Source organism: Furipterus horrens, unplaced genomic scaffold, assembly GCF_987537825.1.
Source record: "Furipterus horrens unplaced genomic scaffold, mFurHor1.1.pri manual_scaffold_3, whole genome shotgun sequence".
NCBI lineage: Eukaryota > Metazoa > Chordata > Mammalia > Chiroptera > Furipteridae > Furipterus > Furipterus horrens.
This window is the reverse complement of record NW_028327173.1, coordinates 69,450,731-69,467,204: the sequence shown is the minus strand read 5'-3', so window position 1 is coordinate 69,467,204 and position 16,474 is coordinate 69,450,731. Positions and strand designations below refer to the sequence as shown.

Genomic DNA, 16,474 nt, shown 5'->3' with positions numbered 1-16,474 from the left:
TGACTCTAAATCAAATGTTCAATTAATTTGGTAGAGTGGCTCACAGAACTCAGGAAATCTGTTTATTCACCAGAATACTGGTTTATTATAAAATAAGGAGTAGCCAGATGGAAGAGATGGATGGGTTAAGGTGTGGGGCAAGGGCCCAGAGCTTCCATGCCCTCTCCAGGTGCACCACCTCTATACTTCCATGTGTTTACCAACCTGAAAACCCTCTGAGCTCTGTCCTTTTGGGGTTTTGTGGAAGTTTTATTATGTTGGCATGATTGGTGATTGATTTAACCTACATCCTGTCTTCTCCTTGGAGATCAAGTGAGTGGGACTGAAAATTCCAACCCTCAAATTACATGGCTGTCTCCTCTGGCAGTCACCTCCCATCCTTAGCAGCTTCCCAAAAGCCACTCTATTAATATGAAAAGAGTATCTTCCAAGAGATTTGCATCTCTACACCAGAAACTGGGAGGAAGACCAGATATATGTTTCTTACTATAAATCACAGTATCAAAAGTATTCTATTATTTAACCCTTTCAAGAACTATTTTTGTCTTTTTCTTTTTAATAAGAAAATTATTCTTATTAAACATATTCAAATACAGAAGGGTAGTGTTACTGCATAACCCTCTCCCCCAATCCCAATTTCAAGTCCTAATCCCCGTACTACCTCAGAGTAGGGTCTTTACAGAGTGAATCTAGTGAAAGGTGGGTCAGGAGGTTGGGGCCCTAATCTAGTTATGACTGGTGTCCTCATAAAAGGGGAAGATTTGGACACAGACATGCATAGAAGGAAGACAATTTGAAGAGACAGGAAGATGACCTGTAAGTGAAGGAAAGGCCTGGAACAGATTCTTTTCTACTCTCCTCACTTCCTATACTTAAAGACAGTAACATTGTTACTAAACCTACAGGTCTTTTATTCTGTATGTTTTTCATTAATTTCTAAAGCAACTTAAAGTCTTTTAAGAAAATACAGAATTAAACAACAAAACATAAGCACTACAACATTATATTCACAGTTCCTTGCTTACTAAGAAAAATTTAACATTGAAGCTATAAGTCCATCATAGTAATACATACTTTTTTCACAAAAGATTGACCTATTCTGTTCTGTTTTTAAAATTTTGTGCCAAGGTATTTTACATTCTCATGTACTTAATTTATTGAAAGATTGATTTCTCTCCATTCCAATGTTGTATTCCAGTATAACTTTTTCTATTGCTTTCAGGGTGGTTTTTTAGAAAAAGAATTTCCTACCACTTGGTGGCACTACTTGGCTTATAAATGAATCAGAATATCTTAACTGTGCTATTATACATAAATGATTAAGTTTAGAGGGGATCTATTTAATATTAAGCAACTTAGCATTATAAATGTTTGATTCTGATTTTGTATATATAATAGTAATTGGTGATTTAAGATTGAGTTTTATTAAAATGTCATATGGAACATAAAAATGTAAGTCAAGTCTTAGTTTGGAGAGGGAAGCAAATTTTTAATACAAATCTTATATATTCTGCCTTAATCCTCTCTGTTTCTAAATGTCAGAAAAAATTTTAATATTGTAAGCATCTTCAACATTACCTTAATATTAACATTTTCTGAGATGTGTTTTTTATTTTGTCTTAACATAAAGCTGAGATTTTTCTCAGGTGATAAATGGAACATATAGGAAAATAGAAAATTTAAATTATTTAATTATGTCTTCCTGCAGCATTATGAAAAATCAGTCCTTTTAAAATATTTTGTTTATTTTGTTTAATTAGACAAAGGAGCCTGAACTGTAAGATGTGGAGATTTGTGTCTCTAGACATGATTTTAATAGCTAAGGCGTTTGTAACTATTGATTTCTAGGTTTTACATACAGCATATAAAATGTCTTTTTTTGGACTATAATACGTACAGGGAAGTGCACAGAGTGTAAGTATAGAATTCAGTGATTCACCACGAAGTAAACATTTCATGACCACCACACATCAGAAATAGAATACTGCCAACAACCCAGAAACCCTGTTGCCTTTCCCAACCACTCTCTTTTTCCTATTTCCTGGAGTAACCACTGGCCTGACTTCAAAGGATATAGTCTGTTTTTGTTTTTTTTTTTAATTTGCTTTTCAACTTTTAACATAAATAGAATTATATAGTATTGTTTTTCTCTGCTTATCTTATTAATTAGTATTATATTTGGAAGATTCATGAATGTTTTCACATGTAGCTGTGTCTGATTAAAACATCACTATTATTTTTACTTTTGCACAATTGGATGGAATAATGCTGTCATGAAGATTCTTGTACATGTTACTTGAGGCACATGTACAGCATTTATTTTGAGTATACACATATATTAGGAGTAGAATAGCTAGGTCATTGGTGTATATATATGTTCAAATTTAGACAGTAACACAGAATTGTTTTCACAGTGGTTGTACCTTTCCCATCAACAGGATACAAGGGTTCCTATTGTTCTGTATTCTCACCAACACTTGGTATTGATAGCTTCTTTAATCTTAGCGCTTCTGGAGGGTGCGTTTCCTTGATTCTAAATGAGATTTAGTACTTTTTCATAACTGTATTGGCTGTTTGGATATCCTCTTTTGTGAAATCTCTTCTCCGCACCCCCCGCCATTTTTTTTATTATTGCCATTGAGCTTTCTGTATTACTCATTTATATGAGTTATGTATTTTATGGATATGAGCCTCCCTTTTCTATTGGAGTTTCTGTCTCTTATGTTTTTAGGAGATTTTGTGTGTGCTAGATACAAGCCCTGTGTTTAGTACATTTGTTGAAAAAATATATCCCACTTTGGCTTCATTTTCAATATTTTCTTTTGATGAAAGGAAGGTCTTAATTATAAATTTTATTCATTCATTCATTCATTTATTTAGAGGGGAAGGAAAGGAGAACAAGAGGGAGAGAAAAATTAATCAGTTGCCTGTTGCACACCCCCAGCTTTGAGACCTGGCCCACAACCCAGGCCTGTGCCCAAATTGTAGTTTGACTTATCATTTTTCTTCAAAGTCATGCTTGTTGTGCCTTACGTAAGTCTTTCCCTGCTCCAAGGACATGAAGATATTCTCTTAAGTTATTTTCTATAACAGTGATTTTCAGCCTTTTTCATCTCATGGCACACACTAGTTACTAAAATTCTGTGACACCAAAAAATACAGTTTTTGCCAATCCAACAAAAATACTGGCAAAATTTTGATTCATTCACCCCAGATAGCTATTATTGTGTTGGCTGTGTCATTTTTTTAATTTGACAATCTTTTTAATCCTCACCTGAGGACATTTTTTTCATTGCTTTTAGAGAGAGAGGAAGGGAGAGAGAGGAACTTCGAAGTGACACAGGAACATTGATTGGTTGCCTCCCGTACGCACCCGGACCGGGGATTGGACCTACAACCTAGGTATGTGCCCTGACTGGATATCGAACCTGCAACCCTTCAGTTTCAGGACAATGCTCCAACCAATTGAGCCACACCGGCCAGGGCAAATCTGTTGGGAAATCAGAAGTCATATTCTCAACAACTTCATTATACATTTGTAAAAGGATGAGAGTGAAAAAGGCAAATAATGATCTTAGTATTATTACGAAAATAGTTTTGATTTTAAAGAGTCCCCTAATAGAATCTCGGGGACCCCCAGGTGCTTTGCAGACTATGCTTTTGGGAACTGCTTTGCAACATGTATCATTGATCTGTAAGACTCTAATTAATTAATTTCATATCTTTCCAGACAATGCCAAGAACCTAAAATACTTTAATTCCATTAATTCTCCCCCTTACCCTTTGCTCAGTTGATTTGCTGTAATGCTCATGTATTCTTAACTCCATATATATTTTAATTTCCATAAGACATCATCATTGTTTTATGTCATTATTTTAAATTTACCCACATACTCACTATTTTTATAACTTTTTATTCCTTCCTGTGTCTTCAGTTCTCCATCTGTGATCTTTTCTTTTTCTTTTTCTTTCTTTCTTTTTTTTTTAGGAATACCTTTTAGTGTATCATTTGGTGTAGATGAGTGCTGAAAAATTGTCTTCAGTTTTTGTTGTCTGACTATGGTCTCTATTTCACCTTCACTTGTTAATGAAATGTTTTTACTGGTTAGAATTCTGGATTGGCAGCTACTTTCTTTTAATGAGAATATTATTCTTTTGTGTTGTCTTCTGTTGAGAAATTAGTTGTTAGGCTTGTCAATGCCTTACAGCCAAAAAAATCAGCAAGAACACTTATAGTTGAACAAGTTTACTTGCTGCAGAGGGATTCCACACACATTAGGGAATCTTTGTCTTTATAAGAGAGTATTAGAAAGAACTATTATAGGATTTGGACTCTGGGTAATTTCAGAGAGGGTCTAGGGAAGTAGAAGTTTGCTTTAAATTGAGTGTTGTCAGAACATGTCATTTTATGATGCCATCTTCCCTTTTCACTTGTGAAATTCACACGCATTAATCATTTTAATTATACAGTGCAGTGGTATTTATATATTTACAATATTATGCAACTGCCAGCTCTTTGGTTTCACAACTGTTTCAACACCCTTGTATCCATTAAGTAATTATTTCCTATACCCCCCTTTCTGCTATCGCCTGGTTGGACCTTTACTTACTGTCTCTATGGATATGCCTGTTCTTGATACTTCATATTAAAGGAACCATACAACGTATGACTTTTGTGTCTGGCTTCTTTTTCTTAGCATAATGTTTTCAAGGTTCATCCAAGTTGTAGCATGTACTTCGTTTCTTTTTTGGCTATTATGAATAACAATGCTATAAACATTCATGTACAGGTATACATATGTTTTCAGTTCTCCTTGGTGTATATATATATCTAGGAATTGAATACTATAACTGGGTCATATGTAATTCTACATTACCTTTTTTAGGAAACACCAAACTTTTCTACAATGGGTATACCATTTTACAGTCTCACTAGCAATGTTTAAGGGTCTATTTCTCCATATTCTCACATTCTCAGTAACACTTGATATTTTTCTTTTTTCTCTTCTTTTTAAATTAAAGCTGTTCTAATAGGGGTAAAGTGATATCTCATTGTGGTTTTCATTTGCATTTTCTTAATAACCAAGACGTTGAACGTCTTTTCCTGGGCTTGTTGGCCATTTATATAACTTCTGAGAAATGTCTATTCAGGTTCTTTGCCCATTTTTAAAATTGGATTGTTTATCTTTTTGTTGTTGAGTTGTTTATACATTCTGGATATTGAACCCTTATCAAGTATATACTGATAATATCCTGTGATGCACAAAAGTTTTTTATTGATGATGTCCAAATTATCTTTTCTTTTTTTTTTGGTTTGTCATGCTTTTGGCTGTCAGATCTAATAATCTGTTACCAAATCTGACATCATAAAGATTCATCTCTAGGCCTTCCTCTAAAAGGTTTATAGATTTAGCTCTTATATTGTTGATCCGTTTTGATTTAATTTCTGTACATGATATGAGGCAGTGGTCCAACTTCATTCCCTTGCATGTGATTATCCATTTTTTTCATCACCGTTTGTTGAAAAGACTATTTTTTCCCCATTTGAATGGTCTTGGCACCTTTGTTAAAAATCAATTTGCCACAGATGTTTGCGTTATTTCTGAATTCTCAAATCTGTTCCATTGGTCTATATGTCTATCCTTATGCCAGTAACACATTGATTATAATAACTTTGTAGTAAGTTTTTAAATCATTGAGCCCTCCTACTTTATTTCGTTTTCAATATTGTTTTTGATCTTCAGAACTTTTTGCAGTTCCATATGAATTTGAGAATCAGCTTATCTATTTCTGGAAAAAAAAAAAAGGCCATTAGCATTTTGATTGAGATTACATTGAATCTGTAGATCATTTTGGGAAGTTTAGCCATCTTAAAAATATTTCATTTTTGAATCCATGAACACAGATGTCTTTCCATGTATTTAGGCCTTCTTTTGTTTCTTTCAGCAATATTTTGTAGTTTTTAGTGTGCAAGTCTTGCCTCATTGGTAGTCCTAGGTATTTGATTTTTGGATGGTTTTGTAAATGGAATTATTTTCTTAATTTCTTTTTTGGTTCATTCATTGCTGGCATAAGCAACTGATTTTTGTATGTTGATCTTATATCTGCAGGTTTGTTGAATTCATAATGATATTAGCTCTAGTAGGGCGTGTGTGTGTATGTGTGTAGTCTATGGGATTGTCTATATTTAGAATCATGTCATCTGCAAATAGAGATGGTTTTACTTCTTCAATTCCAATTTGGTTGCCTTTTATTTTTCTTGTGTAATTGCTGTGCTTGGGACTTCCAGTACCATGTTGAATAGCAGTGGTGAAAACAGGCAGTCTTATCTTGCTACTGATCTTAGAGGGGAAAGCTTTATCTTTCACCATTGATGTGTATGATGTTAGCTGTGGGTTTTTCAAGGATGCTTTTTATGATGTCAAGGAAATTCCTTTCTAGTCCTAGTTTGCTGAGTGTTTTTATCATGAAACAATGGTATATTTTTGTAAAGTGTTTTTTATGTGTCTATTGAGAACAAGTATTTTTTTGTTGTTGTTCTATTAATATGGTGTATTACATTGATTGCTTTCTTATATTGAAAATGATTGCATTCCTGGCATAAATCTCACTTGGTTATGATATATAATCCTTTTCATGTGCTGTTGGATTCAGTTTGGTAGTATTTTATTGAGAATTTTTGCATCCATATTCATAAGGGTCTTTGGTTTACTTTTGGTATCTTTGTTTTAGGGCAGCAATTTTCAACCTTTTTCATCTCATGGCCCACATAAACTAATTACTAAAATTCTCCATCACACCAAAAAGTATGTATTTTGCCCATCTGACAAAAAATAGTTAGAATTTTGATTCATGCACACCAGAAGGCTATTATTGTGTTAGTTGTTGACATTATTTTTATTTGACATTCTGGGGAAAAAGGTCAATGTCCCTGACTAAATGGTCAGATGTTGCATGTTTAAAAATTCTTGGTGCACACCAGTGTGCCTTATATGGCACACTAGTTGAAAACCTGTTTTAGGTTAGTGCTGGCCCCATAGAATGTGTTAGGAAGTGTTCTGTCTTCTATTTTTGGAAGAGTTTGTGAAAGATTGGTGTTAATTCTTTAAATGGTAAAATTACCAGTGAAGTCATCTAGTCCTGGACTTTTTCTTTTTGGGAGGTTTTTGATTATTGATTCAGCTTGTTCACCTGTTATAAGTCTGTTTAGATTTTCTATTTCCCCTTGAGTCAGGTGTTATAATATGTGTTTTTCTAGGAATTTGTTCATCTAAATTATCTGATTTGTTGGCATCCAGTAGTCATAATATTTTTGAAAATTCTGTTTATTTCTCTTAAGGTCTGTGTAATGTTCCTACACTTGTCTCTGCTTTTAGTTATTTGCATCTTTTTTTTCTTAGTCAATTTCTTTCTTTTTTAAAAAGTACATTTTATTGATTATGTTGTTACAGTAGTTTCAATTTTTTTTTCCCTTTGCTCCCCTCTGCCCAGTACCCTCCTTCCCTCCAGCAATCCCACCCCCCTTAGTTCATGTCCATGGGTCGTGCATATAAGTTCTTTGGCTTCACCCTTTCCTATATTATTCTTAACATCCTCCTGTCTATTTTGTACCAACCGATTATGCTTCTTAGTCCCTGCACCATTTCCCCATTTCTCCCCCTCACCCCTCCCAGCTGATAACCCTCCAGTGATCCCCATACCTATGATTCTGTTCCTATTCTGGTTTGCTTAGTTGGATTTTGTTTTTATTTTTTACATTCAGTTATTGATAGTTGTGAGTTTGTTGTCATTTTAGTGTTCATAGTTTTGATCTTCTTTTTCTTAAGTAAGTCCCTTTGACGTTTCATATAATAATGGCTTGGTGATGATGAACTCCTTTAGCTTTACCTTGTCTGGGAAGCACTTCATCTGTCCTTCCATTCCAAATGATAGCTTTGCTGGATAGAGTAATCCTGGTTGTAGGTTGCTTTTCATCACATTGAATACTGCTTGCCAGTCCCTTCCTGCCTGCAAAGTGTCCTCTGAGAAATCAGCTGACAGTCCTATAGGCATTCCCCTCTCTTGCTGCCCCCAGGACTCTGTCTTTATCTTTCACCTTCAGCATCTCAGTCATGATGCGTCTTGGTGTGGTCCCCTCTGGGTCCAGCTCGCCCAGGACCCTCCGTGCTTCCTGGACCTGTATGTCCATCTCCTTCACAAAACTTGGGAAGTTTTCCTCATTTTTCTTAATTCTTCCTCATTCTGCACAGCTTGACTGTATTTTTTCTTCCTTATGTTCCAAATCATTGATATGAATTCCGGTTTCCTTTCCTTCACCATTGGTTTTCTGTGGATTTTCCTTCGTTTCACTTAGCATAGCTTTCACTTCTCTTATGTGTTTGCCATACTCAAGCATGTCTGTCAAACCTATGAGCATCTTTATCACCAGTGTTTTGAATTCTGCATCTGTTTGATTGGCTATCTCCTCATCTGTTAGGTTGTCTTATCTCCTCATCGCTTAGTTCTCCCACTGGAACTTTGATCTGTTCCCCCTTTTGGGCTATACTTCTCTGTCTCCTCATTCTGACAGGCTCCTGTGTTTGTTTGCCTCCGTGTCCCAGGTAGAGCTGTTGCTCCTGTTACGTTGTAAGGGGCGGAGCCTTTGGGATTCGTCAGTACAGGGCGATCTGTTTCACCATGTTGTGGCGCTGTATGTGGGAGAGGGATCCGAGAGGGAACAGTGCCGCCTGCCCAGCACTCGCCCCTCTTCCAGGCACCTCTCCCGCCTCTGCACCGGGCCAGCACCCCTCCAGCTGCTGCCCTGGCAGTCATTCCCAGAGATGCTGGGTGGGTCCGCGGACGTCCCAGGACCGTGGGGGCCCTTTAAACAAGCGGACTCTGCCGAGACTGGCAGTTTCTGCCTCCACCCCAACTCCCACCAGTCTGCCCAGTCAGAAGCAATGAGGCTTGATTTTCCCTGGTGCTGGGACCGTGAGCTGCGAGGTGCAGTGAGGAGTTGGGTACTCCCCAGGTGTCCCACCTGACGTTTTTAAAACGTGTGACTGTGCTTTCCACCGGCCTGCCGCTGCTGCCACCACAACTTGTCCTCTCCGCCCTGGCTCCACCCCTCCTACCTGTCTGGATGAGTATTTCTTCTTCTTATCTTTGTTTGCTGGACTTCCATGCAGTTTGATTTTCTGGAACTTCTGGTTGTTTCTAGTTTTGAGGTAGTTGTATTCCTTCTTCGTTGTGGAGGGAGACGCAGCGTGTCTGTCTAGGCCTCCATCTTGGCCGTAAGTCCTCCTTAGTCAATTTCTATGTCAGTTTTGTTGACTTTTTATTTGATTGTTTTTATATTCTATTATCTGTTCTAATTTATTATTTCCTTTCATCTGCTGGCTTTGTGCTTCGTTTGCTCCTCTTCTAGTTCTTTAAAGTGATTAGGGATTTTTTTAATGCAGGCATTTGTAGCTGTAAATTTTCCTCTTTTGAGTGCTGTTTTTGTTTCATTCCATAGTTTTGGTATGTTGTATTTTGTTTGCATTCGTTTGAAGATTGCCTTCTTAATAAATTTCATCTGTGGGGAAGGCAGACTGAGCCTAGGATGAGCTTATCATTTGATAAAGGTAGCAATCAACTCATTTAGTGAAAGAAAGGGTGTTCTGTCCCCAAATGACTTTGTGTAAAGGGGATATTTTGTGAGATATTTTTATGTTCAACAGGAAAATAGTATGATTTACGTGAAAGTATTAGATTTGTTCTTGGACATCAGGAGATGCTCTTTTTTCCCCCCCTAAGTCTGATTATTGTCTTTTTGTAGGCATTCTTTTTTCTGTGAATAGTTTTAAGATATTCTCATTGTCTTGCTTTTTAAAATATATATTGTTTATGCTATTGCAGTTTTCCTAACTTTTTCCCCCTTTGCCCCTCTGTATCTGTAACCCCATTCCCTCTAGCAATTCCCCCCTTAGTTCATGTCCATGGGTCATGCATATAAGTTCTTTGGCTACTCCATTTCCTATACTGTTCCCTAACATTCCCCTCTCTATTTCATACCTACCAATTTGTACTTCTTAATTTCTACCCTTTTCACCCCATTCTCACCCTTCCCCCCGACAACTGAAGCCTCCAAATGATCTCTATATTTGTGATTCTGTTTTCTGTCCTACTTGTTTGCTTACTTTTTCTTAGATTCAATTTTTGATAGTTCTGAATTTATTGTCATTTTAATATTCATAGTTTTGATCTTTTTCTTATATAATTCCCTTTTTATACTTCATATAATAATGGCTTGGTGATGATGACCTCCTTTAGTTTTTCCTTGTCTGAGAAGCACTTTATCTGCCCTTCCATTCTAAATGATAGTTTTGCTGTATAGAGTAATCTAGATTCTAGGTCCTTGCTTTTCATCACTTTCAATACTTCTTGCCAGTCCCTTCTTGCCTGCAAAGTTTCTTTTGAGAATTCAGTTGATAGTTTTATGGGAACTCCTTTGTAGATTACTCTCTTCTTTTCTCTTGCTGCTTTTAAGATTCTCTCTTTATTATTAGCCTTTGGCATTTTATATGATGTGTCTTGTTATGGTCCTCTTTGGGTCCATCTTGTTTGGGACTCTGTGCTTCCTGCTTGTTTCCTTCACCAAATTAGGAGAGTTTTCTTTCATTATTTTTTCAAATAAGTTTTCAATTTCTTGCTCTTCCTCTTCTTCTGGCACCTCTATGATTCAGATGTTGGTATATTTGAAGATGTCCCAGAAGCTCCTTAGCCTAACCTCATTTTTTAAAATTCTTTTTCCTTCTTGCTGTTCTGATTGAATGCTTTTTTCTTCCTTGTATTCCAGATCATTGATTTGATTCTCGGCTTCATCCTCTCCACTGTTGGTTCCTTGTAGATTTTTCTTTATTCCACTTAATATATCCTTCATTTCTGCTTGGGCCTTTTTTATGCTGTTGAAGTCCCAGTGAGTTCCTGGAGCATCCTAATAACCAGTATTTTGAAGTCTGCATCTGATGTGTTGGCTAGCGCTATTTCATTTAGTTCTTTTTCTAGAGGTTTGTTTTGTTCTTTCATTTGGAACATGCTTCTTTGTCTCCTCATTTTTGCCTCCTCCCTGTGTTTGCTTCTGTGTATTAGGTAGAGTTGCTTTGATTCCCTGTCTTACTAACATGACCTATTGTAGAAAAGTGCACCTGTAAGCTGTATGTAGGTAATCTCAAGGGCTGGGCAACCAGTGTCACCACTCTGACTCTGTGGGGGAGGTCTCAAGGAAGGAACAATGCCGCCACCTGACCTTTGGAGTTTTGCCTGGGTGTAAGCTTTCTCCCTTCATTCACCCTGATTCTAGTCACATCACTTTGTCTCTGTATGCCACTGGTGCCCTTCCAGCTGTTGTCCTGGTACTGAATCCCAGAGGTAGTGGCTCTGTGTAAGTCTAACAGGCCCTTTAAGAAGTCCCCTGTGAGTCCTGCAGTTTCTTCCGCCATCCCAACCTCCACTAGGTTTTACAGCCAGAAGTTATGGGGACTTAGTTTCCTAACACTGGAACCCTGAGCTGCATGGTCTTGTCTGGGACTGAGATCCCTCGCTCCCAAGGTGTCCCTCTCATTCCTATTTTTTTATTCACCACACGTGGATGTGAGACCACGCATACCATGTCTTTGTGCCTCTTTGCACCACTCTGCATCTTCGTCCCTCCTACCCTTATGGATGAATATGATTTCTTTAAATCCTTGGTTGTCTGACTTCCACACAGCTTGATTTTCTGGCATTTCTGGGTGTTACTTGTTTTGTAGCCTAGTTGTAATTTTTTCTGTAGTTGTGCATGGAGGCAAGGCGTGTGTTTACCTATACCTTTATCTTGCCTGGAAGTCCTCATTGTCTTTCATTGTTATCAGTTTTACTATGATATATCCAGATATAGTTTTCTTTTTATTTATCCATTTTAAAGTTCTTGGTGCTTCTGGTAACATGGCTTGATGTCTTTTGTTAGTTTCAGAAAATTCTCAATCATTATCTCTTCCAAGTTTTGATTCTGTCCCATTTTCTCCTTTACTTCTGGAATTTCTATTAAGTAGATGCTAGATCTTCTCACTGTATCATTTTTGGGGCTTCCTTTCTCCGTTTTCCATCCTTTTGTTTCTCTTTGCTCATTCTAGATATTTTGTTCTGACCTTTTTCTAGTTCATTCGAATTAACTTTTTGTTTTATTTGAGTAGGTTTTTTTCAGTTTTATCGATATATAATTAGCATAATATAATTAAATCTTTAATTGTATGTAACTTTCAGTTTTGTTGCACGGTGGCCAGAGAATATGGTCTACATGATTTCTATTCCTTTTGGAAATTTTTCTGTGGTCATTATAATAAATACTCAAGTTTTATAAATGCTCCATTCTCGTTTTTAAATAAGAATGTCTATTTCCCTTTATTTCATTTATTTTTTATTGATTGATTTTAGAGAGAGGGTAGTATAGGGGGAGAGACAGAAAACATTGATTTGTTGTTCCACTCATTTACACGTTCATTGGTTGATTCTTGTAAATGCCCTGACTGGGGATGAAACCTGCAACCCTGGTGTATTGGGATGACACTCACCAACTGAACTTCCCAGCCAGGGCCAAAAATGTCTATTCCTTGTATAGAGTTCTCTGTGTATTTGATCAGTGGGCTTTAAACCTTTTTTTCCATATCCCTGAAAAAATTTTTGAAAAACAGAGAGCAGTTGATGGGTTCTGAGGAACATGATACATCTTAGGTTTTGAAGATGATCCCTCTGATTATGGTGTCAAGAAAAGATAAGGGTAGATGCATTAAGACCAGATTAAGAAGGTACTGAAATAATACAGGGAAGAGATAATAGTGGACTTGGGTGTAGCTATAGTGAGAAGTGATTGGTTCTGGATGTAATTTGAAGATAGTAGAAATAGGATTTCCTGATGGTTTGGATATGAAGTGTGAATAGATGAGAATAAGGAAGATTGCTCCAGTGTTCTTGGCCTGAACAACTGCAGGAGAAGGGGAATATTGCAGATTTGTGTTTGGGAACTTTTCTTTTATAAAGATAGAGAAAAATTACCTTAAAAAGGGAGATTAATAAGGAAAACGAGAATTTTCTACTTGATCTGTTGAATTTTGTGTAAAATCTTCCTCTGTAATTGTCAGTTTCTCCTAATACTTGTATAAGTTTATGATTTATATATTTCTAGCTACTTTGTTGTATGCAAAAGGATTAATGAATATTATAACTTCTTAGTAGATCTTATATTAATATAATTTTCATCTTTAGCTGGTTTAGTGATTTTTGCCTTAAATTTCATTTGATTTTTTTGATAGTAGATTTTTCTTTTGTTAACATTTGCCTAGCTTATTATTTCATAATCTTATTTTTAATCTCTGTATTTCTTTTATAAATAACATACAGCATCCTTCAAAACCAAACAAATATGAATGCCTTTTTTTTAATACATTCACAGTAAATGTGAAAATTGATGTGTTTGGAATTTTTATGCTTTCTTATTTTTATTTTCTCTTTGCTGTGTTCCTAATCAAATTGTCTTCATTTTTTAATTCTAAAGATTTGAAATTATATATATTATTTCACTATTTAAGTTACTCATTCATAACATTTAACTCATTTTACAAAAAGATTTCCTTTTAATCAGTGTCCATTAGTCTAACCTCTCACGTTGAAGTCTTTTTGGGATCTTAATTTCCCATGTTATTAAATATTATATACTTCTCAATTCATAGGAATTCATTTTGAACAATTACCAACAGCTATTAAATTTAATTACATGTTTTAGTGGTTTAATTGTTCACTAATTTTATTGATTCTTATCTGTTCCTTTTAAATATATTCTCTTCTCTCTGTGCCTGAATGTTTCTGTGAATAATTCTCTCATCTGTTGATGGTAAAATTTTGGAATTTTTACTTGTTCAAAAATGTCTTTGCTTTGTTGTTATACTTAAATGTTAGTTTTAGCTAGTTACAGAATTCTGGGTTGAAAACTTTTCACATCTTGCAGCATGATAACTGGCAAAAATTGTAAGAATGTGGGGAAACAGGCATTCTTATATTGGATATAGACTTGCATTTTGATAGAAAGTTGGGGAAATGATTTGGAAATGAACATTAAACTAAAAAATACACTTATAGCTTTAAAGAACCTATGTTGAAATAAAACAGTGCTCTAAGCCTGCCTATACAAGGATATTTATTATTGCATGTGTATAATATAATCTTATTTCTATAAACACAAAACAAATGTGTGTGTGCACACACATACACACAGAGGAATAAGAAAAAGGAGAAGGATACAGCTGACTATTAATTGGTAATTGCAGTGGCAGAGAGTGGAAAAGGTGTAGCAGGGATTGCAACAAGTATGTTCTACTTCTGTAATTTTTTCAGGCGGATTTGATTTAAAAAAATCATTTTTCCTCAGAAGTCTGACAACACTACTAATGATGAATTATATATTCTTGTTCCTTTGTTTCTTTGTGGACACCCTAGGTTTTGTTTTGTTTTCTGGAAATGAGTAGATTTCTTTTTTATTCCTAGAGCTCTGAAATTTTCCCAGGACCTGTCAACTGGCATGTCTTCTTCATTCTGTTGAGCAGTCATGGAGCCCTGTTAGCCTGAAGATTGCTGTGTTTCTTGAGCTCTGAAATTTTCTTCTGTTGTGTCCTCTTCTCCATTCCCTTGATTTCTTCTTCAATAATTCCTACTTGAAGTAATTTATGGATCTAGACTTTGTGTCCCCTAACTTTTCTCTTATTTTTTAGCCCCTTTTTGCCCATTAAAAATTTGTGTTCTGGGGGGAATACCTCATTTCCTAAGCTGTATCCACTCACTCTTGCACTCACTTATTGAGGGTTGTTTTTGTTTTTTGGAGGATTTTTATTTTTTTATTTTTAATTTTATTTTAAAGTTGTTTGTCAGCTTCTTCAAGCATATCATACATTTTTATTTAAAACAATAGTTTTAGAATCTTAAGATATTACATATATTGGGTATATTTACTTCCTCTTTTTATTCTAGTGATTAACCTTATAATTTTAACAAGTTATCATTTTAGTTACTATTAATAGTTAATAATGTAGATATAATCTCATTGTGTAAAATAATAAACAATACTTAACACACTAATTTTAGCCATTTTCAGATCCCCACATGCTCAACCTTTTGGAAAATTTTTTCTGAGAGTAAGGTGAGTGGTAACTTTTAGAAGCTGAGTATTCTCACTTTGAATATTATACTGGGTTGGCCAAAAAATCTGTTTAGTATTTTTCATAGAATTAAAAAAACATGTTTTTTATTTTCATCAATAACTATTGATTTGGATGTTTAGAGTACGTAGCCTACCTCCTGTTATTGGCTTCTAGTGGGTAGAGGCCAGGGGTGCTGCTAAACATCTTTCAATGCATGAGACAGCCCCACAGCAAAGTGTTATTTGGCCAAAATGTCAGTTGTATCAAGAAACGATGCAAACCATTTTTAATATGTTTGATCAGTCACAGCACCTTCTCCACGCACTGTACAAGGATTTTTTTGCATCAGATGCATTTTTATCTTTCTTGAAATACAGCATAATATGCCAAAAATGTTGTGTATTTTCTTCCATTTTCAGTATTAAAATGCTGCATAAAAATTTACCAATTTTGATGTTTTTTTAAATTTAATATATATATATTTTAAGATTTTACTCATTTATTTTTAGAGAGAGAGGAAGGGAGGGAGACAGGAAGAGAAACATCGTTGTGCGAGAGGAACATTGATTGGTGACCTCTCACATGCCCCCAACCAGGGACCTGTACCACAACCCACCTAGGCTTGTACCCTGACTGGGAATCAAACTGGCGACCTTTCAGTTTGCAGGCTACCGCTCAATCCACTGAGTCACACCATCTAGAACAATTAAGTTTTTTTGCTTTTTTTTTAAATGCACACTGATATGACAGCTATCACAATACAATCTAGCAAAATTATTTGGAATGAAGTTCAAGACAACTAAGCACTACTAGAGCCATCCTTTGGAAAAAACTAAATGAACTTTTTGGCCAACCCAATGTAATATGTTTCTGTATAGGATTCTATAGTCAAAATAATTTTATTCCAAACTCTGAAGTTATTACTCCATTGACTTGCCATTTAGTCTTGACAGACTGTGCTATTCTAATTCATATTCTTGTGTATAAAACCTGTTCTTCGTTTTCTTGTTTATTAGAAATTATCATTCCATTCTTTCTAGCAGTCCTTGTCAATGACTGTTCTAGTTTATGGTTTTATCTACCATTGTATGTCTCTCTCGTCTTAAGTCATCTGCTTTGATTTCATTGGCATGTTATGAGAGAGGAAAAATAAATTCATGTCCTTGATAGGTGCTAAGGAATCGGAAACTCTTAAATCTTAAATGGCTACTTCATGTCCTTTTTCTGTCTTTTTGAAAAATAATTTTTATTTTAAAAAATATTTTACTTATTTATTTATTTTTAGA

At 35.5% G+C, this 16,474-nt stretch overlaps 1 protein-coding gene across 9 annotated transcripts in view; it reads left to right on the top strand.

Annotated features, from left to right (window-relative positions):
• Positions 1-16,474, top strand: part of ZNF644 (zinc finger protein 644) — a 95,739-nt gene that overhangs the window by 45,855 nt on the left and 33,410 nt on the right. For 2 of the 9 annotated variants that reach the window (XM_090269719.1, XM_090269720.1), the window contains exon 2: positions 3,303-3,402. The exons of the other annotated variants lie outside the window; for them this stretch is intronic. The gene's annotated coding sequence lies outside the window, so the exon portion shown is untranslated. The remainder of the gene's footprint in view (positions 1-3,302; positions 3,403-16,474) is intronic. 9 annotated transcript variants of the gene reach the window in all.